Below are 23508 nucleotides of genomic sequence, written 5' to 3'. Positions count from 1 at the left end.
CGCTCGTTGTCCCATTTTCTACCGCCGCGCTCGTTGTCCCATTTTCTACCGCCGCGCTCGTTGTCCCATTTTCTACCGCTGCGCTCGTTGTCCCATTTTCTACTGCCGCGCTCGTTGTCCCATTTTCTACCGCCGCGCTCGTTGTACCATTTTCTACCGCCGCGCTCGTTGTACCATTTTCTACCGCCGCGCTCGTTGTCCCATTTTCTACCGCCGCGCTCGTTGTCCCATTTTCTACCGCCGCGCTCGTTGTCCCATTTTCTACCGCCGCGCTCGTTGTCCCATTTTCTACCGCCGCGCTCGTTGTCCCATTTTCTACCGCCGCGCTCGTTGTCCCATTTTCTACCGCCGCGCTCGTTGTCCCATTTTCTACCGCCGCGCTCGTTGTCCCATTTTCTACCGCCGCGCTCGTTGACCCATTTTCTACCGCCGCGCTCATTGTCCCATTTTCTACCGCCGCGCTCGTTGTCCCATTTTCTACCGCTGCGCTCGTTGTCCCATTTTCTACCGCTGCGCTCGTTGTCCCATTTTCTACCGCCGCGCTCGTTGTCCCATTTTCTACCGCCGCGCTCGTTGTCCCATTTTCTACCGCTGCGCTCGTTGTCCCATTTTCTACCGCTGCACTCATTGTCCCGGGTGATTGTCCCATTTTCTACCGCTGCGCTCGTTGTCCCATTTTCTACCGCCGCGCTCGTTGTCCCATTTTCTACCGCTGCACTCATTGTCCCATTTTCTACCGCTGCGCTCGTTGTCCCATTTTCTACCGCTGCGCTCGTTGTCCCATTTTCTACCGCTGCACTCATTGTCCCGGGTGATTGTCCCATTTTCTACCGCCGCGCTCGTTGTCCCATTTTCTACCGCCACGCTCGTTGTCCCATTTTCTACCGCTGCGCTCGTTGTCCCATTTTCTACCGCCGCGCTCATTGTCCCATTTTCTACCGCCGCGCTCGTTGTCCCATTTTCTACCGCTGCGCTCGTTGTCCCATTTTCTACCGCTGCGCTCGTTGTCCCATTTTCTACCGCTGCGCTCGTTGTCCCATTTTCTACCGCTGCGCTCGTTGTCCCATTTTCTACCGCTGCGCTCGTTGTCCCATTTTCTACCGCTGCGCTCGTTGTCCCATTTTCTACCGCTGCGCTCGTTGTCCCATTTTCTACCTCCGCGCTCGTTGTCCCATTTTCTACCTCCGCGCTCGTTGTCCCATTTTCTACCGCCGCGCTCGTTGTCCCATTTTCTACCGCCGCGCTCGTTGTCCCATTTTCTACCGCCGCGCTCGTTGTCCCATTTTCTACCGCCGCGCTCGTTGTCCCATTTTCTACCGCCGCGCTCGTTGTCCCATTTTCTACCGCCGCGCTCGTTGTCCCATTTTCTACCGCCGCGCTCGTTGACCCATTTTCTACCGCCGCGCTCATTGTCCCATTTTCTACCGCCGCGCTCGTTGTCCCATTTTCTACCGCTGCGCTCGTTGTCCCATTTTCTACCGCTGCGCTCGTTGTCCCATTTTCTACCGCCGCGCTCGTTGTCCCATTTTCTACCGCCGCGCTCGTTGTCCCATTTTCTACCGCTGCGCTCGTTGTCCCATTTTCTACCGCTGCACTCATTGTCCCGGGTGATTGTCCCATTTTCTACCGCTGCGCTCGTTGTCCCATTTTCTACCGCCGCGCTCGTTGTCCCATTTTCTACCGCTGCACTCATTGTCCCATTTTCTACCGCTGCGCTCGTTGTCCCATTTTCTACCGCTGCGCTCGTTGTCCCATTTTCTACCGCTGCACTCATTGTCCCGGGTGATTGTCCCATTTTCTACCGCCGCGCTCGTTGTCCCATTTTCTACCGCCACGCTCGTTGTCCCATTTTCTACCGCTGCGCTCGTTGTCCCATTTTCTACCGCCGCGCTCATTGTCCCATTTTCTACCGCCGCGCTCGTTGTCCCATTTTCTACCGCTGCGCTCGTTGTCCCATTTTCTACCGCTGCGCTCGTTGTCCCATTTTCTACCGCTGCGCTCGTTGTCCCATTTTCTACCGCTGCGCTCGTTGTCCCATTTTCTACCGCTGCGCTCGTTGTCCCATTTTCTACCGCTGCGCTCGTTGTCCCATTTTCTACCGCTGCGCTCGTTGTCCCATTTTCTACCTCCGCGCTCGTTGTCCCATTTTCTACCGCTGCGCTCGTTGTCCCATTTTCTACCGCCGCGCTCGTTGTCTCATTTTCTACCGCTGCGCTCGTTGTCCCATTTTCTACCGCTGCACTCATTGTCCCGGGTGATTGTCCCATTTTCTACCGCTGCGCTCGTTGTCCCATTTTCTACCGCCGCGCTCGTTGTCCCATTTTCTACCGCCGCGCTCGTTGTCCCATTTTCTACCGCCGCGCTCGTTGTCCCATTTTCTACCGCCGCGCTCATTGTCCCATTTTCTACCGCTGCGCTCGTTGTCCCATTTTCTACCGCTGCGCTCGTTGTCCCATTTTCTACCGCTGCGCTCGTTGTCCCATTTTCTACCGCTGCGTTCGTTGTCCCATTTTCTACCGCTGCGCTCGTTGTCCCGGGTGATTGTCCCATTTTCTACCGCTGCACTCATTGTCCCGGGTGATTGTCCCATTTTCTACCGCTGCGCTCGTTGTCCCATTTTCTACCGCTGCGCTCGTTGTCCCATTTTCTACCGCCGCGCTCGTTGTCCCATTTTCTACCGCTGCGCTCGTTGTCCCATTTTCTACCGCTGCACTCATTGTCCCGGGTGATTGTCCCATTTTCTACCGCCGCGCTCGTTGTCCCATTTTCTACCGCCGCGCTCGTTGACCCATTTTCTACCGCCGCGCTCATTGTCCCATTTTCTACCGCCGCGCTCGTTGTCCCATTTTCTACCGCTGCGCTCGTTGTCCCATTTTCTACCGCTGCGCTCGTTGTCCCATTTTCTACCGCCGCGCTCGTTGTCCCATTTTCTACCGCCGCGCTCGTTGTCCCATTTTCTACCGCTGCGCTCGTTGTCCCATTTTCTACCGCTGCACTCATTGTCCCGGGTGATTGTCCCATTTTCTACCGCTGCGCTCGTTGTCCCATTTTCTACCGCCGCGCTCGTTGTCCCATTTTCTACCGCTGCACTCATTGTCCCATTTTCTACCGCTGCGCTCGTTGTCCCATTTTCTACCGCTGCGCTCGTTGTCCCATTTTCTACCGCTGCACTCATTGTCCCGGGTGATTGTCCCATTTTCTACCGCCGCGCTCGTTGTCCCATTTTCTACCGCCACGCTCGTTGTCCCATTTTCTACCGCTGCGCTCGTTGTCCCATTTTCTACCGCCGCGCTCATTGTCCCATTTTCTACCGCCGCGCTCGTTGTCCCATTTTCTACCGCTGCGCTCGTTGTCCCATTTTCTACCGCTGCGCTCGTTGTCCCATTTTCTACCGCTGCGCTCGTTGTCCCATTTTCTACCGCTGCGCTCGTTGTCCCATTTTCTACCGCTGCGCTCGTTGTCCCATTTTCTACCGCTGCGCTCGTTGTCCCATTTTCTACCGCTGCGCTCGTTGTCCCATTTTCTACCTCCGCGCTCGTTGTCCCATTTTCTACCGCTGCGCTCGTTGTCCCATTTTCTACCGCCGCGCTCGTTGTCTCATTTTCTACCGCTGCGCTCGTTGTCCCATTTTCTACCGCTGCACTCATTGTCCCGGGTGATTGTCCCATTTTCTACCGCTGCGCTCGTTGTCCCATTTTCTACCGCCGCGCTCGTTGTCCCATTTTCTACCGCCGCGCTCGTTGTCCCATTTTCTACCGCCGCGCTCGTTGTCCCATTTTCTACCGCCGCGCTCATTGTCCCATTTTCTACCGCTGCGCTCGTTGTCCCATTTTCTACCGCTGCGCTCGTTGTCCCATTTTCTACCGCTGCGCTCGTTGTCCCATTTTCTACCGCTGCGTTCGTTGTCCCATTTTCTACCGCTGCGCTCGTTGTCCCGGGTGATTGTCCCATTTTCTACCGCTGCACTCATTGTCCCGGGTGATTGTCCCATTTTCTACCGCTGCGCTCGTTGTCCCATTTTCTACCGCTGCGCTCGTTGTCCCATTTTCTACCGCCGCGCTCGTTGTCCCATTTTCTACCGCTGCGCTCGTTGTCCCATTTTCTACCGCTGCACTCATTGTCCCGGGTGATTGTCCCATTTTCTACCGCCGCGCTCGTTGTCCCATTTTCTACCGCTGTGCTCGTTGTCCCATTTTCTACCGCTGCGCTCGTTGTCCCATTTTCTACCGCTGCGCTCGTTGTCCCATTTTCTACCGCCGCGCTCGTTGGCCCATTTTCTACCGCTGCGCTCGTTGTCCCATTTTCTACCGCCGCGCTCGTTGTCCCATTTTCTACCGCCGCGCTCGTTGTCCCATTTTCTACCGTCGCGCTCGTTGTCCCATTTTCTACCGCCGCGCTCGTTGTCCCATTTTCTACCGCTGCGCTCGTTGTCCCATTTTCTACCGCTTTGCTCGTTGTCCCATTTTCTACAGCTGCGCTCGTTGTCCCATTTTCTACCGCTGCGCTCGTTGTCCCATTTTCTACCGCTGCGCTCGTTGTCCCATTTTCTACCGCTGAAATGTCAGGCACCAGAAGGATGTATTTTGTTTGTTTAAATGTATGCTTAAAAGGATCCACCCCTTTTTTTCAATTTTAAACTTATGAAGTTGATTTTGAAGCATAATGTGGTAGTTTGATATTTTGACTGATTTTATGATTCTGTTTGTTTCATATCTGCAAAGTAGTTAAAACGCAATCAGTTCCACTTTGAATGTGCAGTTGAAGTTGGAAGTTTGAGGCGTTAAAACCCGTTTTTCAAATACTCCACAACATTCTTGTTAACAAAATATAGTTTTGTCAAGTTGGTTAGGACATCTACTTTGTGCATGACACAAGTAATTTTTCCAACAATTATTTACAGACAGATTATTTCACTTATACCTCACTGTATCACAATTCCAGTGGGTCAGAAATGTACATACGCTAAGTTGATTGTGCCTTTAAATAACTTGGACAATTTCAGAAAATGATGTTATGGCTTTAGAAGCTTCTGATAGGCTAATTGACATAATTTGAGTGCAAATTAATCCCAGAACAACAGCAAAGTACCTTGTGAAGATGCTGGAGGAAACAGGTACAAAAGTCTCTATATCAACAGTAAAACGAGTCTTATATCGACATAGCCTGAAAGGCCGCTCAGCAAGGAAGAAGCCACTGCTCCAAAACCGCCATAAAAAGCCAGACTATGGTTTGCAACTGCACATGGGGACAAAGATCATACTTTTTGGAGAAATATCCTCTGGTCTGATGAAACAAAAATTGAACTGTTTGGCCATAATGACCATCGCTATGTTTGGAGGAAAAAGGGGGAGGCTTGCAAGCCGAAGAAAACCATCCCAACCGTGAAGCACGGGGGTGGCAGCATCATGTTGTGGGGGTGCTTTGCTGCAGGAGGGACTGGTGCACTTCACAAAATAGATGGCATCATGAGGGAGTAAAATTATGTGGATATATGGAAGCAACATTTCAAGACATCAGTCAGGAAGTTAAAGCTTAATGGGTCTTCCAAATGGACAATGACCCCAAACATACTTCCAAAGTTGTGGCAAAATTACTTAAGGACAACAAAGTCAAGGTATTGGAGTGGCCATCACAAAACCCTGACCTCAATCCCATAGACAATCTGTGGGCAGAACTGAAAAAGTGTGTTCGAACAAGGATGCCTACAAACCTGACTCAGTTACACCAGCTCAGTTAGGAGGAATGGGCCAAAATTCACCCAACTTATTGTGGGAAGCTTGTGGAAGACTACCCGAAACGTTTTTACCCAAGTTAAACAATTTAAAGGCATTGCTACCAAATACTAATTGAGTGTATGTAAACTTTTGACCCATTGGGAATGTGATGAAAGAAATAAAAGCTTAAATAAATCCTTCTCTCTACTATTATTCCGACATTTCACATTCTTAAAATAAAGTGGTGATCCTAACTGACCTAAAACAGGATATTTTTACAAGGATTAAATGTCAGGAATTGTGAAAAACTGAGTTTAAATCTATTTGGCTAAGGTGTATGTAAACTTCCGACTTCAACTGTTTATGATTTAGCTGATGGCTTTCAGAGTTCAATAGAGGACTGTAACGTTAGCTAGCTAGTTAACTTACCCAGCTATTCCAGCTAGGCTACCAAGCTAGCTAATGTTAAGTTTCTTCTAATTGAGAATCTTCCGTTTTGTTGTGAAGGGGAAAAAAAATCAATGGTATCGCATCCTATCTCAGCTCTTGTCGAAATGGGTTCACCGTAGGTTTAGCCTGACAATCCCTATGATGATCTTTGGTCACTGTATCATTCTTGATAGCCACAAGCCACTAGCAGAATTGGGATGAATCTCTGGTCGGTAGAACGGTGAGAGTTGACACATTTTCACGCTTGTTTGTAAAGAGCACATCCAGGCACAGAACACCACATGGGCATGATGACATACATTAGTGGAAAATAGTAAATAATGGCTACTTCTTTGAAAGTATAAAACTGTCAAGAGGAGTAAAACAAGGTTGTCCACTATCAGCATATCTATTTATTATGGCGCCGTACTCAGATTATTGCATGGTTTGCTTTTTCCATAAAGCTTCTTAATGCGGTTGCATTAAGGAGAAGTGGATCTAAAATTCCATGTATAACACTTGTATCTTTGATCAACGTTTATTATGAGTATTTCTGTAAATTGATGTGGCTCTCTGCAAAATCGCCAGATGTTTTTGGAACTACTGACCATAACGCGCCAATGTATACTGAGATTTTTTTAATATAAATATGAACTTTATCGAACAAAACATACATGTATTGTGTAACATGAAGTCCTATGTGTGTCATCTGATGAAGATCATCAAAGGTTAGTGATTAATTCTCTCTCTATTTCTGATTTTTGTGACTCCTCTCTTTGGCTGGAAAAATTGCTGTTTTTCTGTGACTTGGCAGTGACCTAACATAATCGTTTGTGGTGCTTTCGCCGTAAAGCCTATTTGAAATCGGACACTGTGGTGGGATTAACAAGAAGTGTATATTTAAAATGGTGTGAAGTACTTGTATGTTTGAGGAATTTTAATTATCGGATTTCTGTTGTTTTGAATTTGGCGCCCTGCACTTTCACTGGCTGTTGTCATATCAATCCCGTTAGCGGGATCTCAGCCCAAAGAAGATAACTTCTTAGGGCTCCTTTTAACTCAATTTCCACCTGACTGACGTTCCCAAAGTAAACTGCCTGTTGCTCATGCCCTGAAGCCAGGATATGCACATAATTGGTACCATTGGAAAGAAAACACTTTGAAGTTTGTAGAAATGTTAACTTGTTATGGCTGCAATCCTGCTAACGGGATCAATATGGCAACTACCAGTTAAAATAGAGGGCGCCAACGTCAAACCACAGAAATCTCATAATTACAATTCCTAAAACATACATGTGTTTTATATCATTTTAAAGTTAATATTGTTGTTAATCCCACCAAAGTGTCCGATTTCAAATATGCTTTTCAGCAAAAGCACTACAAACGATTATGTTAGGTCTCCACCAAACCACAATAAGCACAGCCATTTTCCAGCGAAATATAGCATTCACAAAAAGCAGAAATAGAGAGAAAATGAATCACTAACCTTGAATTATCTTCATCAGATGACACTCATAGGACTTCATGTTACACAATACATGCATGTTTTGTTTGATAAAGTTCATATTTATATAAAAAAAATCTGAGTTTACATTGGCGTATTAGATTCACTAGTTCCAAAAACATCAAGTGATTTTGCATAGCCAGTGAAGTGAAAACTCAGCCATATCTCGCTGTAATTTCAATGAGAGCTTGGTTGAAAATCTGCCACCCCCAGAAAAAATACAAACAGGAAGTGGAAGTTCTCAGGTTTTTGCCTGCAATATGAGTTCTGTTATACTCGCAGACATAATTCAAACAGTTTTAGAAACTTCAGAGTGTTTTCTATCCAATACTAATAACAATATGCATATATTAGCAACTGAGACTGAGTAGCTGGCCATTTACAATGGGCACCTTTTCATCCAAGCTACTCAATACTGCCCCTGCAGCCATAAAAAGTTAATAATGTAGGAGACTATAACACAATAGATATGGTAGGAGAAAATCAAAAGAAAAAACAACCAGAATTTTGTTTTTGAGACTGTGCTCTTACAATGGAAAGTATAGGGGCATTCGCAATTCTAGCTCCCAGCATGCAATTCCTGTTGCTTCCACAGGGTGTCAGCAGTCTATGTTCAAGGTTTCAGGCTTGTAACTTCCAAAACAAATAATAAATAGGAGTTTTAGTACAAGGACACAGTCTTGGAAATTCGTGTTTGGGCGTGTGATGAAGACAAGACGCACCTGCTAAAATTGGTTTCCTATTGAACATATGTCTTTCCGTAAGAAATATTATAGTTTGAATACATTTTAGGGTATCTGAGGAGTAAGTAGAAATGTATTTTGACTTGTTGAAACAAAGTTCAGCGGTAGATTTTCGGATTCTTTCTCTGCATGTGGAACGAGTGGATTATTCAAATCGATGGCGCAAACTAAATTGACTTTTTGGGATATAAAGAAGGATTTTATCTAACAAAACTACACTACATGTTTTAGCTGGGATCCTTTGGATGACAAATCAGAGGAAGATTTTCAAAAAGTCAGTGACTATTTAATCGCTATTTGTGAATTTATGAAACTTGTGCCGGTGGAAAAACATTGTGATGTGGGGCGCCGTCCTTTCGACACTACATGCTTTCGCTGTAATGGCAACTGTAAATCGGACAGTGCAGTTAGATTAACAAGAATTTAAGCTTTCAACCGATATAAGACACTTTTATGTACCTAAATGTTTAATATCCATAATGTCTATGATTATTTATTTGAATTGCGCGCCCTCCAGTTTCACCGTAAGTTGTCCCGCTAGCGGGACAGTACCAGCAAGACACCAGTCTCAACGTCAACAGTGAAGAAGCGACACCGAGATGCTGGCCTTCTAGGCAGAGTTCCTCTGACCAGTGTCTGTGTTCTTTTGCCCATCTTAATCTTTTATTTTTTTTGGCCAGTCTGAAATATGGCTTTTTCTTTGCAACTCTGCCTAAAAGGCCAGAATCCCAGAGTCGCCTCTTCACTGTTGACGTTGAGACTGGTGTTTTGCGGGTACTATTTAATGAAGCTGCCAGTTATGGTGGTCTTTCCTTTATTTTATCAGTTACCTGGAGGTGTCTCACTTAATGGTGGCACAAATGTTGATATGGGGGAGGGGAGGTATATGCAAATTAAATACTGTAGTATGTATTATAGTTTAAAAAAGTGTTGTGTTTTTGCGGACATTACTGTAGTATTTACTTCAGTGTTTTATTGACGATTATAAGGTAGTATTTACTCTGGTATTCTACATTAATCTACAAAATTATATAGTAAGTACTACAAATGATCGAGGGATACTACAGTGTGTAGTATAGTATTCTACATTATACAAAATGTTACTATAGAATTCTATTGTAAGTACTGTAGTATTCTATAGTAAACTGTAGTATTTGGGGGAATGCGGTACAGCACACCATAAACATCACATTCATTATGGGTTTCTATAAACAAGACAAGTTCTCCAGTACTTTTGTATACTTTTTAGTCAGTAGTTCTGAAAGTAGAAACATATTTAGTAGTCGCCAAAGTTGGGGAACATGTCAGGCCATATTAAAGTTGTGCAGTTGAGGTATTCTTGCCACCACCTACTGATTGTTGACTCGACTGCATCTGCATGATGATGATATTCTGTTCAATTAAGGTTTTACAGAACTCACAGATTTGTTTAATTGTTTAGTTAATTAGTTGTCTATATAAAAATAAATGATAATTCATTAACAACTGATAGGAGTTATTATATAACAGAGAACTTGGAAATGTAATCTTAATTCTAATCATAGTTCGATCAATTGCTGAGGGTTGACTTAATTTCTGATGGAATTTCAGCGCCATCAAGTGGCCAAAGGCAATACATCAGCGAGTGACTGATGGATATTGGTTAGAAGATTGTCATATTGTTCTACAATTTGTCTGTTGAAATGTTACATGTAGAAAGACACTTTGTTTGTAACGGCATAAAATGTTGACGATTGGCAGTCCAACAGATATTTGGGGACACTGGAACGTCACTGAAAGATTGTCATGCTTGCCATCGTATTAGCCAGAGAACTGTCTAGTAGAACATTTTCATAATCTGTTTACCATTCTCTAAAACGGTTGTCAGAGTTTTAGAATGAACAAACTACATATTGTGTTTGTTATGTGATATAAAAACGTACTGAACTTCAGTAAATAGGTAATCGCCTCTACTCATGAGTGAGAATTTACCGGTATGTCTGCGCATGCGCAATCCACACAAGGTCATTGGCACATGTGCGTGCTAACATACGTTCTATTTGCATTTACGAGAGGCTTCAGAAGAGGATCAGACGATCCTGGCAGAAACAGTTTGAAGTTGTAAAGAACATATTATCTGCATAAAAAAATGGCTAGAGGAAGTCGCAGTGCCAGTCGTTCTGCGGCACCAACCAGGTAATGAGTTTTGAACGATAAGGAAACTAGGTCAGATGCCGGTTTATTAAAATGTTAACAGCCTCGGTTGCATAGCAGTTACCTGGTTATAGTGTATATGCATAATTGTAATTGAATGACACACAGCTGTTTTAGAAACCCTAAAACTAGTGCCATATGACTGACACTTTTCCTGATAGTTGTCTGCATCACAAAGGTCCTTGTTTGTGGGTCATTTTTCAGTTCTTGACCCCAAGGGTAGTGGGTAGAAGGTCAGCATTTGCTCGAAAAGTTTGCATAAACCAAAGAACAAATTATGCCATCAATTTTAAATAATTGCTGTTTCTTATTGTCAGTCAGACTGTTTTCCTGCACATATTCGTTCTTGGTGATAATAACCAATGTGGAGGTAGAAGATTAGAGATCAGCTGTTTACTAACCAATAGAGGCCAAGTCTTTGAATGCATGCATTCTCCGAAGATGGAGAGGGACAATTCATGGCTTGATCAGAGGAAGGTGGTCAGGGAGATGGTTGAAGAGTCTGGTGATGATCATGTAGATTGGCCAGGTCGCAATTGTAAATGAGAACTTGTTCTCAACTTGCCTACCTGGTTAAATAAAGGTGTTCTCAACTTGCCTACCTGGTTAAATAAAGGTAAAATAAATAAATAAAAAAAGATCAGTGGTTCCCAGGCTTTAATCTTACTCTTGAAAGTTGTAATAGTAAAATGCACATGGTGCAATTTTGAAATTGGGTAGTGCATCATCAGTTCCTCTTGTCATGTTAGTCATTGCATACCTTAGAGCTATTTATAACTTGTCAGAAATTTCAAGATCAACTAGCCCATGTCAGCTAAAAAAATAGTTTTTTTAGCCTGTAGATATTGATGTAATTTTTGTCACTCACATCATATGACACACATTAGACATTGCAATGTATAGAATTGCAAGAAAACGTGCTTTAAAACTACAACATTTTCTTTTGCACCCCATGACAAAATGTGTAGAATTGCAGGAAATAAGCTTTAAACAATGTGACGTCGCAGTTTGATATATCACAGTTTGATTTCTTGAAAGCTTTTCTTAAAATGGAACTAGACCTGTCCTAGAAAGCCCAAACTCCTCCCTTCAGCTAAGTGAGGTCACGCAAGCGACCCATTCACTCACTAAGAAGTGTCACATTATACTCCTTGATGTCAGACATTGACTACATGACGACTGAGGCAATTGAATCTGGCGCTGACAGTATTACAACAGCTAGAAAGAGTTTTGGATGAAGCAAATTATTAAAGGATTGTCTGGCCCATGGGATGTCTCAAAAGTGGCATTACTCCAACAATATTAGTTCTGGTGTGTCTACAATTATGGTTGATGAATTTGATTACTTAGTATTATATCATATAAGCCTGCCATTGAGGTTTTGGAAGCAGAACATCATGTGGCCTAGCCATAGCAATGGAAGCAGTAAACAAGGAACATAAAAGATAGCTTGTCGATACTGTTCTATGAAATCTCTGCAGTACTAATTCAAAAGGTGCATTATGCAGAAATGTATTGATAATTTAAATGTGCCTTGAATTTCCATGAAAGTATACAGCATGGTACTTGGAATGGCCAAACCAGACATTCGTCAGTAAACAAGCAACATTATGCAACTTTGAAATATTCTATCAGGTAATTGCACTCCTTTATGTGTGATTCCAGGATATCAACCTCTCCCTCAACGTGATCAAGACAAAAGAGATGATTGTGGACTACAGAAAACGGGGCTGTAGTGGAGCAGGTTGAGAGCTTCAAGTTCCTTGGTGTCCACATCACCAACAAACTATCATGGTCCAAACACAACAAGACAGTCGAAGAGGACACGACAACGCCTATTCCCCCTCGGGAGACTGAAAAGATTTGGCATGGATCCTCAGATCCTTAAAAATGTCTACAGCTGCACCATCAAGAGCATACCACCTGGTATGACAACTGCTCGGCCTCCGTGACACATGGCACGTACATCACTGGGGCCAAGCTTCCGGCCATCCAGGACCTCTATACCAGGCAGTGTCAGAGGAAGGCCCAAAAAGGACTCCAGCCACCCTAGTCATAGACTGTTCTCTCTGCTACCGCACGGCAAGCGGTACCGGAGCACCAAGTCTAGGTCCAAAAGATTTCTAAATAGCTTCTAACCCCATAAGACTCCAGAACAGTTAATGAAATGGTTACCTGGACTATTTGCATTGTCCCCACACCCATTTTTATGCTGCTGCTACTCTCCGTTTATTAGCCATGCATAGTCACTTTACTTCTACCTAGATGTACATATTACCTCAATTACCTCGACTAACTGGTGCCCCCGCACATTGACTCTGTACCGGTACCCCCTGTATATAGCCTCACTACTGTTATTTTATTGTTGCTCCTTAATTATTAGTTATTTAATTTTTTCTTCATTTTTTTTACTTCAGTTTATTTTAGTAAATAATTTAACGTTTTTTTTCTTAACTGCATTGTTGGTTAAGGGCTTGTAAGTGAACACTTCACTGAAAGGTTGTATTTGGCACATATGACATAAAATTTGATTTGTTATGTCAAAGATATAAAGGACAGGTGGAAATGTTGCATAATGTATCTGAGCTAGCATGGAGATAATGACTGTCACACTGAAGTCAAATCAATACTTGTTTACAGTAGTGCAGATGGCTACAGTATCTTTGACAAGTGTGTGTGTGTGTGTGTGTCTGTGCCATTACAGGAGGCCGCTCAACCTGTCTCCTCCCAGCCGGGCCCATGCATGTTTGAGGTGCGACAGTTCCTGAACTGCGCCACCACTCAGGCAGACCTCAGCTTGTGCGAGGGTTTCAATGAGGTGCTCAAACCGTGCAAAGGCTCACACGGTAAGGTACTCATTAATGATTGGTAGTTATGAACACCCAGTTGTATCACAGGACACTGGGTTAAATTAGTGATGTAGAATAAATAGACCTTAGCTGTGTTTGAATACTCATACTAACTGTACTATTTGTGATGTGAATTGAGTATATAGTATGCTTATTGGTCATAGTATGATGTAGTTAGTATGCCAAAAGTTCCCGGATGTCGTACTACATTCGCCAAAATATAAAGTATAGACGCAGAGGACACTGTTTCTGTATGATATGTTGGATAAAGGAATAAAGACAGACACCAATGTCAGGTTCAATAGCCTTGTTTGTGCATTGTACAAATCCCTACAACTGGAGTCCGGGGAACAGTCCGGCTAGTCGATTACCTATCAACTAGACTCCGTAACATCATCCTTTTCAATAGAAAGTGCAAACATAAAGGCACAACATTAAGTTCTTAAGTCAGGTCATAACAATAGAAAAAGCATGACATTTTCTTTTTACTTCAGTTGTCATCTTCCTTTTTTAATTTAATTTAATTATTTAAGAAAAAATATATATTTTAATTAACCGAGGGCAAGTTAACAGTCCCTTGCTTACAGAGTAAGCCTGTCCGGTGGCTTGCACAGCCGACCCACCCGTGAGTAAGTATTGGCTCTGACAGGGGTAGGATTAGGGGCACGAGCTGGAGAGCTTGGTGGGGTAGAAGCCTCACCTTCAGTTGGCCCAAGTCTCAATTCTGCGCCCCTTACCCTTAGGCCTGGACTGTGATCCAGCTCATCTAGGTGAGTGTATGGCGTGTTCTGGTTTGTCTGCTCTGCTACGCGCAGATCCACCCGATTGCCACGATAGAGGGAGCCACCAACATCCACCACGTGGTGCAACTCTCTGCAGGCATGTGCCCAGCCTCCAAAGTCCTGTGTGGTCTCCCGGCAGCGGTTTCATCCTTATCGTTTCACCCACCTCCAGCTCTGGTAGGTCTCGAGCAGTCCGGTCGTAGAAGCACTTAGCGAGCTGCTTTCTGTGACGCAGTTTGTCCGTGACGCCAACCATGACGCAGGGCTCAAGTAGCTTGATAGCTACGGGGATGGTAGTCTTCAGACGTCTGGACAGAAGGCGTTGTGCTGGGCTGCTGTCCATGTTTTCGGTGGGTGTGTTCCTCCACTGTAAGATCGCTTTCCATGGGTCGTTGCTGTCGCGCAAGGCCCTGCTTAACAGGTTTTTTGCAATCTTGACAGCTGATTCTGCCTTGCCATTTGCTTTTGTAGAATTTGTTATTTTTCAGTTTTTGTAAAAAAAAGAGAAAGAAAAACAAGGGGAATTTTTAGGGGAAGAGAAGAAGGGGTACTGGGATAAGAGGGAGGGTACTGGGAGTGTATTGGAGGGAGGGAATTAAGGTTTTGCTTCCATCATCTCCTGCACGTAGTCAAACTCCCATTCTGAGGCAAAACGCTTGAACTGTGCAGTGAATTGTGGGCCATTGTCCGTGATTACCTTGTCAGGCTGACCTTGCCTTGCAAACTGCGCCTTGCAGCGCTTAATGACCGTCTCTGCAGACAAGTCAGGGAGCAGTTAAATTTCCCAAAAGTCAGAGTAGTGATCAACGATGAGAAGATAGTCCTTTTGTCTGTGGCTGAATAAGTCCATGCTGACGATTTGCCAGGCCCTTGTGGGCAGTTCGTGTGACATCATGGTTTCCTTTTGCTGTTCATGAGCGTACTCGTTGCATGTGGTACAGTTGCTGACAAAGTCTTTAATTTCTGCTTGCATGTTTGGCCAGTATAATGTTTCACGAGCCTGGCGGTAGCATGCGTCACCTCCAACGTGACTGGAGTGTATGCGGGTAAGCATCTCTGGACGTAGTGATTTGGGAATAATGACCTTCTGACCTCTGAACAAGATGCCATTTTGCACGCTGATCTCATCTCGAAAGGTCCAGTATTCTCTCACTGTGAAAGGTGTCTCCTCTTTCAGGTATGGCCAACCTGCGAGAGCCATGGACTTCAGTGACTGTAGGTGTTCGTCCTTGTCAGTGTGTTGCCTTATTTGGGCTAGGCGGTGATCTGTGACGTTTAAGTAGTCTGCCTGATTGATCTGTTGAACATCTTGTTGTTCCTGCTGTAGTGAACAGATGGCCTGCCGCTGATAGACAGTGCCTCTGCCTGTACATTGTGTTGTTGCCCTGCTCAGTGTGTCGCTGATGTACATCTCTGGTCCTGGCTTGTAAATGACCTTCAGGCTGTAGTTTTGCAGAGTCAGGAGCATGCTTTGAAGCCTCTTGGCCGCGTTGAGGAGAAGTTTACTGAATATGGCAATGAGTGGTTTGTGGTCAGTTTCAGCGGTGACCAGGTCTCGCCCATATAAGTAGTGATGGAATCGCTGGCAGGAGAAGACGATGCATAGGCACTCTTTCTCAATTTGTGCATAGTTTTGTTCGGTGGGGTTGAGCGCTCTCGAGGCAAACGCAACGGGCTGGCCTTCCTGCATAAGGCAGCATCCAAGTCCCCTTTGGCTGGAGTCGCTCTGGATTGTGACAGGCTTCATGACGTCGTAGTAGCGCAACACTGGCATGGATGAAGCCAGAGATTTCATCTCCTGCACTGCGGCCTCGTGCTTGGGTAGCCAGTGCCATGGTGTGTCTTTGTCTAGCAACCGGCGCAGAGGCTCACAGACTGCTGATAGGTGTGGCATGAACTTTGCAAGATAGTTTGCAAAGCCGATGAGACGCTGTACTCCTTTTGCATCAGACGGGTTTGGCATGTCGAGGATCGCTCTGACCTTGTCTGGGTCCGGCTTCAGGCCTTTTGCATCAGACGGGTTTGGCATGTCGAGGATCGCTCTGACCTTGTCTGGGTCCGGCTTCAGGCCTTTTGCATCAGACGGGTTTGGCATGTCGAGGATCGCTCTGACCTTGTCTGGGTCCGGCTTCAGGCCTTTTGCATCAGACGGGTTTGGCATGTCGAGGATCGCTCTGACCTTGTCTGGGTCCGGCTTCAGGCCTTTTGCATCAGACGGGTTTGGCATGTCGGGGATCGCTCTGACCTTGTCTAGGTCCGGCTTCAAGCCTTTTGCATCAGACGGGTTTGGCATGTCGAGGATCGCTCTGACCTTGTCTGGGTCCGGCTTCAGGCCTTTTGCATCAGACGGGTTTGGCATGTCGAGGATCGCTCTGACCTTGTCTAGGTCCGGCTTCAGGCCTTTTGCATCAGACGGGTTTGGCATGTCGAGGATCGCTCTGACCTTGTCTGGGTCCGGCTTCAGGCCTTTTGCATCAGACGGGTTTGGCATGTCGAGGATCGCTCTGACCTTGTCTGGGTCCGGCTTCAGGCCTTTTGCCGAGAGAATGTGGCCATGGAAGTGGACGTCTTTCACCTTGAACTGCAGCTTCGTCTGTGTCACCACAGCCTACGATCAGGACATCATCGGCGATGGGTTCAATGCCCTTGAGCCCAGCCAGTAACTCGTGCTGCTTACGTTGGTATATCTCAGGCGCCACTGAGACACCAAACGGGAGCTTGAGCCAGCGTTTCCGACCCCAGGAGGTCCAGAAGGTAGTCATGAGGCTGCTTTCTTCATCCAGCTTGCATTGAAGGAATGCATCTCGGGCATCCACCAAGGTGAAATTCCTGGCCTTGGGAAGCTTATAGAGGACATCCTCTAGTGTCGGCATGATGTAGTGGGATCGTTTCAGTTCTTGGTTCAGATGCTTTGGGTCGATGCAGACCCTCAGCTTCTCTGGTTTTTTCACTATGACCATATTGCTGATCCAGTCAGTTGGTTCAGTCACAGATGTCATGTGGCCATCGGCCTCATACTTGTCCAGCTGGGCCTTCACAGCCACTTTCATTGCAATGGGCACATTGCGAGGAGCACACTGGACTGGAGTGATGCTCTCATCCACTTCAAAGTGTACCTCCCCAGGCACAGATTCAACGGGCATGTTGAATACATCGTCATATCTGCTGAGTAGTTGTTCTTTGGACAGGGGTCCATGCTGGACATGATCCACAATGTGCAGGTCATTTGGTACAGTGAACTGCATCAGTCCCAGGCGTTCGCATGTAGAGCCTGAGAGGAGAGGATGTTGACTGGTTTTTACAATCTCAAACTCCAGTTTGCGTCCCCGAATAACACATTCGGTCTCAAAGGTGCCCATAGAGTTCATTAGCTCTCCTGAGTACAGCTTTAGTCTAGTATCGCTGGGCAATAGATGTGTGTCAGGTGACAGATTGATTTTGTCTTTGTAGCTCATTACGTTGCATGTAGCACCGGAATCCAGTTGATATTGTTGTTGCTTGTTGTGTAATCGTAGTGTCACAAACCATTTCTTCCCTCTTGAGTGTACAGCCCCAATGGATTCATGCATGTAAATGTCACTTTCACTGTTCTGAACATTGAGTGACATCATCAACACAGTGAATCTTGCCCTCACTCACCCTTCTTTTGCTTTTGAGACAAACTTTTGCAAAATGATTATTAGTTCCACAAGCTCTGCATGGTTTTCCGTAGGCAGGGCAGTGCTCTTTGCCACGTGTGTGTGTGTATTCCCACAGTATTTACATGCTACGGGGCTCTCTGTGTTCACCGTTCGTGGTGAATTGCTCTGCCTCGATTGGTTTAGTCTGAATGTCTGCCTAGCAACAGCGTGAACAGTATCAACATCGGAGCGTGGGGTTTCGATTTCCATTGCTCTCATTCTCATGTCAGTGACTTCAGCAGTGCGGCACATTTCGATGGCAGTTACTAATGTTAAGTCTCTCTCTCTCTCAGTAGACGCCGGCGTGTATCCTCATTTGCAATTCCCAGCACTATTTTTGTCACGAATCAATTCATCTTTCAATCCCCCGTATTCACAAGTGGCAGATTTCTCTCTCAAACGGGTTACAAAGTTGTGTACTGACTCACCCTCTTCCTGTTTGCAGCTTCCGAAAACGAACCGCTCGTAAATTACGTTTCTGGCGGGTTTGAAGTAATTCTCCAATGCATCCAATATAGCCTTTGCATCACACTGTTGTCGTGCTGTGAGGATGAGATTGTGCCGGTAGATAGACACTTTCTTTACTTTAGGGCCCAAAATGCAATTCTTCAGGAAATGGGCGTGGCTTCACGTCTTTTACAGATTTGAAGGAAATGGCGGAAAATATGCAGTCGAAGTACAACTAGAGCGGATACAAGTTCATTCCTTTAACTAATTGACAAATGTTGAACAATGTAATAAAGTAATGACTTTTCAAATGAGTTACCTTACATTTTATTGGCTGACAATTTGATAGCTACGCTGTCCTTATGAACCAAATAGCGTATCATTACAGCAGTTTGTACTGGTATGTTGTTAGCTAGCTACTTATACATCAAACTTGCCAGGATATTAACTATAGGCAATTTAATCAACCACCCAACGTTTATTGACTTGATTATTCCCATCATTCTTAGCTTAGCTAAATGGTATAGTTGTCAATGGACATTCGGGTGCTTTCGTAAATTCACTCCGGCTATCTACTCCTATTTAAGAGCACTCTCGTCTGAGTGTACCAGAGCGCAGAATAATGAATTTACGAGCGCTCAACACCCATTCAATATGGCCGTTATCATCAAAAAAGCATAATTAAATTGTTGCCAGCAGCAGTTACAGTCACCAACGCTCTGGATAACATGAAAACAGCCTAACCAGCTCTGCTAGGGCAAGTAAAATAGTCAGAGTGAGGTGTTCTCTCATTTGTGTCTGGAAGTAGCTAGCAAACTAGCCAATGTTAGCTTGGGTGCTTGACTGCCATTGTAAGGTCAGAACGCTCAAATCAGCCCTACTCCTCGGCCCGAACGTCCAGTGTGCACTCCTAATGCGAAATGCTCTGAATTTACGAGCACACTCTGGAACTCCAGCTTAAATTTAAGAACACACCCGATGTCTTAAAATGTCTAACCAGTCATTTGTTATGCTGGCAAGAGGTTGCATAGCAACAGCATCAACTTCCGGTAGACGGGCAAAGCGCTAGTGCGCTCAACTGAAAGCATACTGTTCCTTTACAGTATACTAAAATGAACCAACAGTATGTAGTGTATATATACTCATTAAGTATACAGTATGTTAGTATGGGTATTCGAACACAGCTCATGAATGTCTACAAAATGTCTGCTCAAGGGAGTGATTTAGAATTCTGTGGTATAACCAGAAGATATTTACATTCTTGTTCTATTTTTATTATGCTATTGGGAATGCCATTTGGATATTTATCAGACCTAGAAGATCAGGCTAGGCTTGGTTATGCACATTTACTTGACTTGGCTATGCATATTTCAACACACCACACAATACATGGATGTGCATGCTTTGTTCAGTGTAATGCTTCGTTTTTTCGTTTGTATATATACTTTAGTATTTATCCTTTTCCGAGCCCTAACTGTTAGAATATGATTTGCAGATAGTTATTTTATGAATCAATTGACCTTGTCTTGTTGTGTTTCCTGCAGGTGTTACATCACTGGTTTGATCAAGGATGTTAGGAGTCAAAACAAGACACCGTTTTCAGATAAACACATCGTAGAGTAGACAGATGTGCCACTCGGTCATTAAATGAACTCTATTCAACTCTCCACTGTAACATATGTCACAATGTATGCTGTATGATTATTTGTTTTTGTCATGTACAGTGGGGCAAAAAAGTATTTAGTCAGCCACCAATTGTGCAAGTTCTCCCTCTTAAAAAGATGGGAGGCCTGTAATTTTCATCATAGGTACACTTCAACTATGACAGACAAAATGAGAAGAAAAAAATCCAGAACATCACATTGTAGAATTTTTATGAATTTATTTGCAAATTATGGTGTAAAATGAGTATTTGGTCAATAACAAAAGTTTATCTCAATACTTTGTTATATACCCTTTGTTGGCAATGACAGAGGTCAAACGTTTTCTGTAAGTCTTCACAAGGTTTTCACACACTGTTGCTGGTATTTTGGCCCATTCCTCCATGCAGATCTCCTCTAGAGCAGTGATGTTTTGGGGCTGTTGCTGGGCAACACAGACTTTCAACTCCCTCCAAAGATTTTCTATGGGGTTGAGATCTGGAGACTGGCTAGGCCACTCCAGGGCCTTGAAATGCTTCTTACAAAGCCACTCCTTCGTTGCCCGGGCGGTGTGTTTGGGATCATTGTCATGCTGAAAGACCCAGCCACGTTTAATCTTCAATGCCCTTGCTGATGGTAGGCTTTGTTACTTTGGTCCCAGCTCTATGCAGGTCATTCACTAGGTCCCCCCGTGTGGTTCTGGGATTTTTGCTCACCGTTCTTGTGATCATTTTCACCCACGGGGTGAGATCTTGCGTGGAGCCCCAGATCGAGGGAGATTATCAGTGGTCTTGTATGTCTTCCATTTCCTAATAATTGCTCCCACAGTTGATTTCTTCAAACCAAGCTGCTTACCTATTGCAGATTCAGTCTTCCCATTCTGGTGCAGGTCTACAATGTTGTTTCTGGTGTCCTTTGACAGCTCTTTGGTCTTGGCCATAGTGGAGTTTGGAGTGTGACTGTTTGAGGTTGTGGACAGGTGTCTTTTATACTGATAACAAGTTCAAACAGGTGCCATTAATACAGGTAACGAGTGGAGGACAGAGGAGCCTCTTAAAGAAGAAGTTACAGGTCTGTGAGAGCCAGAAATCTTGCTTGTTAGTAGGTGACCAAATACTTATTTTCCACCATAATTTGCAAATAAATTCATAAAAAATCCTACAATGTGATTTTCTGGAGAAAATAAATTCTAATTTTGTCTGTCATAGTTGAAGTGTACCTATGGTGAAAATTACAGGCCTCATCTTTTTAAGTGGGAGAACTTGCACAATTGGTGGCTGACTAAATGCTTTTTTGCCCCACTGTATATGATATTGTGAAATAAAGAGCTGCTATTTACTTTCTGCTGGATTCCTCTGTTCAGCATTTTTTTTTTAACAACCTAAAGGATGGTTAATTAAATAGTTTGCTTGTCCATCCTTAAAATGACCCTTGGAATGAAGTGCTTCAGACGAGAGAAATTAAACATGTAGGTATTCAAGTGAGAATATTGATAGAAGAGAAATGAAAAATGAATCTTGTGTGCTCTGCTTTACTCTTTCGTGTAGAAAAAATAGATTCACTATATTGTCAATTAACCTCTTAATGGTCTGACCCTTTTTTTCCATTTCTGCCCAAAATGGACCTGAAGCAAGGATATGCATGTTCTTGATACCATTTGAATGGAAACACTTTGAAGTTTGTGGAAATGTAAAATTAATGTAGGAGATTATAACATATTAGATCTGGGAAAAGATAATATAAACAAACGTGTTTTTTGGGGGGGGGGGTTTCATCTTTGAAATGCAAGCAAAAAGCCATAATACAATATTGCAGTTTATGTGACATATTTTGACCACTAGATGGCAGCAGTGTGTGTAAAGTTTCAGATTGATCCAGTGGAGCATTACAATACTGCACATTATTTTGTATAAAGTCTGTCAAAATTTGCCGAATTGATCTATTGATACATTTTCAAGGACATAACTATAGAGAACATACAAAAACGATAAGGTAATAAAACATTTTAGTTTACACACTCACAGGAATGTCATACATGATGGATCATTAGCTTATACACTAACTTTCACACAACTAGGTGACCGGGTGGGTTGGGTGTGGAGCCAGAGACCGCAGGGGTTCAAACAGTAGACTATGCTCCATTTTATCTCTGTAGCCATTTACAACTATGTCTACACTGTATTTCTGATAAACTTTTTAACAGTAGTGTGTATTTTTAAAATGACAATTCATAGGACCAATGTTGTCCACAACAATGTTTTAATTTTTTTATCATATGCAATGGGATGCTATCTAATATGATAATGGCCAATCCTCAAATGATTTCAGTTTTTGAGATACCCCTACCTGAGGTATCTCTAAGGTCACCCATATATGAAATGGATGGTTATATAAAAACACTTGACAGCAAAAGTGGTTAAGATAATAGATATTGTGACCCCCCCCCCCCCCTTAACTCACAGTGTATATCTATGAATATTTGTGTTTCGAGTCAAATGTTCTCTCATTCAGTGCAGTATGGTCATGTCGGACAAAAAAATACATACAGTAACATGTTTTTTGATGATGTGGCTCTTGCAATTTGCTATATGGAAAACAGAATAATGCCTGGCTGGAGGGGTGTGGTCCACATACAGTATGCTCATGTAACCCAACATTGCAAGGTCTGATATTACTAAAATGTGGAATACATGTAGTCTGTTTTACATACACAAACAAACGGCATTAGGATATCTTAATGCATCTTGGAAATATAGACCTGTAAACACACAGATACAATAGGCAGAAATATCTTCACTTTTTAGTAGCTGTTACATAGATAACTTTCCAAGTCAAATTTGATCTCATTCATTGCTGTATGGTCCTGCCTGACAAAAATGAATACAGTTACAAGTTTTTTTTATGTTGTGGGCATTGTAATCAGCTCTAAGGCAACTGGGCCCAAACACTGAAAACTGTAATTTTTTCCAGTCAAAGGTTTCTCTGTGGATTTTATATGTTCAGCCTCTACCGTTGCAATTACGTTACCCCCCCCCCCCCCCCCCCTTCCCTTGATTTGACTCCAAATCCAATATGGCTGCAACAATACAATTAAATGGTAGTTTGTACACATTTTAAGTGAAATACATCTTTCAGATGTGTGTACTGCACTTACGACCTGTACTCTAGGCTATTTTTGTGTACTTCAACTATGTTAGGAATCCAATGTGCCCACCATATACACTAGAACACTTTTGTCCGGATATATGAAAAGGCAGCAGACTGCTTAGATTGGCAACACCAAGAATTCCAATTCACCCTCGCTCTAGCTCTACAACTTGCCTCCACTGTGGTATAACTTGCGCCTTAAAGATTGGGCTCTTCAGTCACCTTATCAAAGTAAGCTTTGATTCATTGCTAGTCCAATACTCCTGCCTGAATCCAATATGACCTTCTGCTGGATCACTGTATTTGTGATGCATATTGGGATGTTCAGGTGCACTCTTATCCTATTTGAGTTGAGCTGGCACATTGTTTCTTCCAGACAA

General features: G+C 44.1%; 1 long non-coding RNA gene across 1 annotated transcript; it reads left to right on the top strand.

The window, feature by feature from the left end:
- The first annotated feature begins 10373 nt into the window (after window positions 1-10373).
- LOC149970612 (uncharacterized) lies at window positions 10374-21558 on the top strand. Its single transcript, XR_016493456.1, has 3 exons — window positions 10374-10565; window positions 13288-13429; window positions 19886-21558. It is a non-coding gene; the product is annotated as an uncharacterized LOC149970612 (long non-coding RNA).
- Window positions 21559-23508: the final 1950 nt, after the last annotated feature.

Source organism: Oncorhynchus mykiss, chromosome 29 (assembly GCF_057628025.1).
Source record: "Oncorhynchus mykiss isolate SJ-2025 chromosome 29, ASM5762802v1, whole genome shotgun sequence".
Lineage (NCBI taxonomy): Eukaryota > Metazoa > Chordata > Actinopteri > Salmoniformes > Salmonidae > Oncorhynchus > Oncorhynchus mykiss.
The sequence above is the reverse complement of the archived record's forward strand: the minus strand, read 5'-3'. Positions and strand labels throughout refer to the sequence as shown.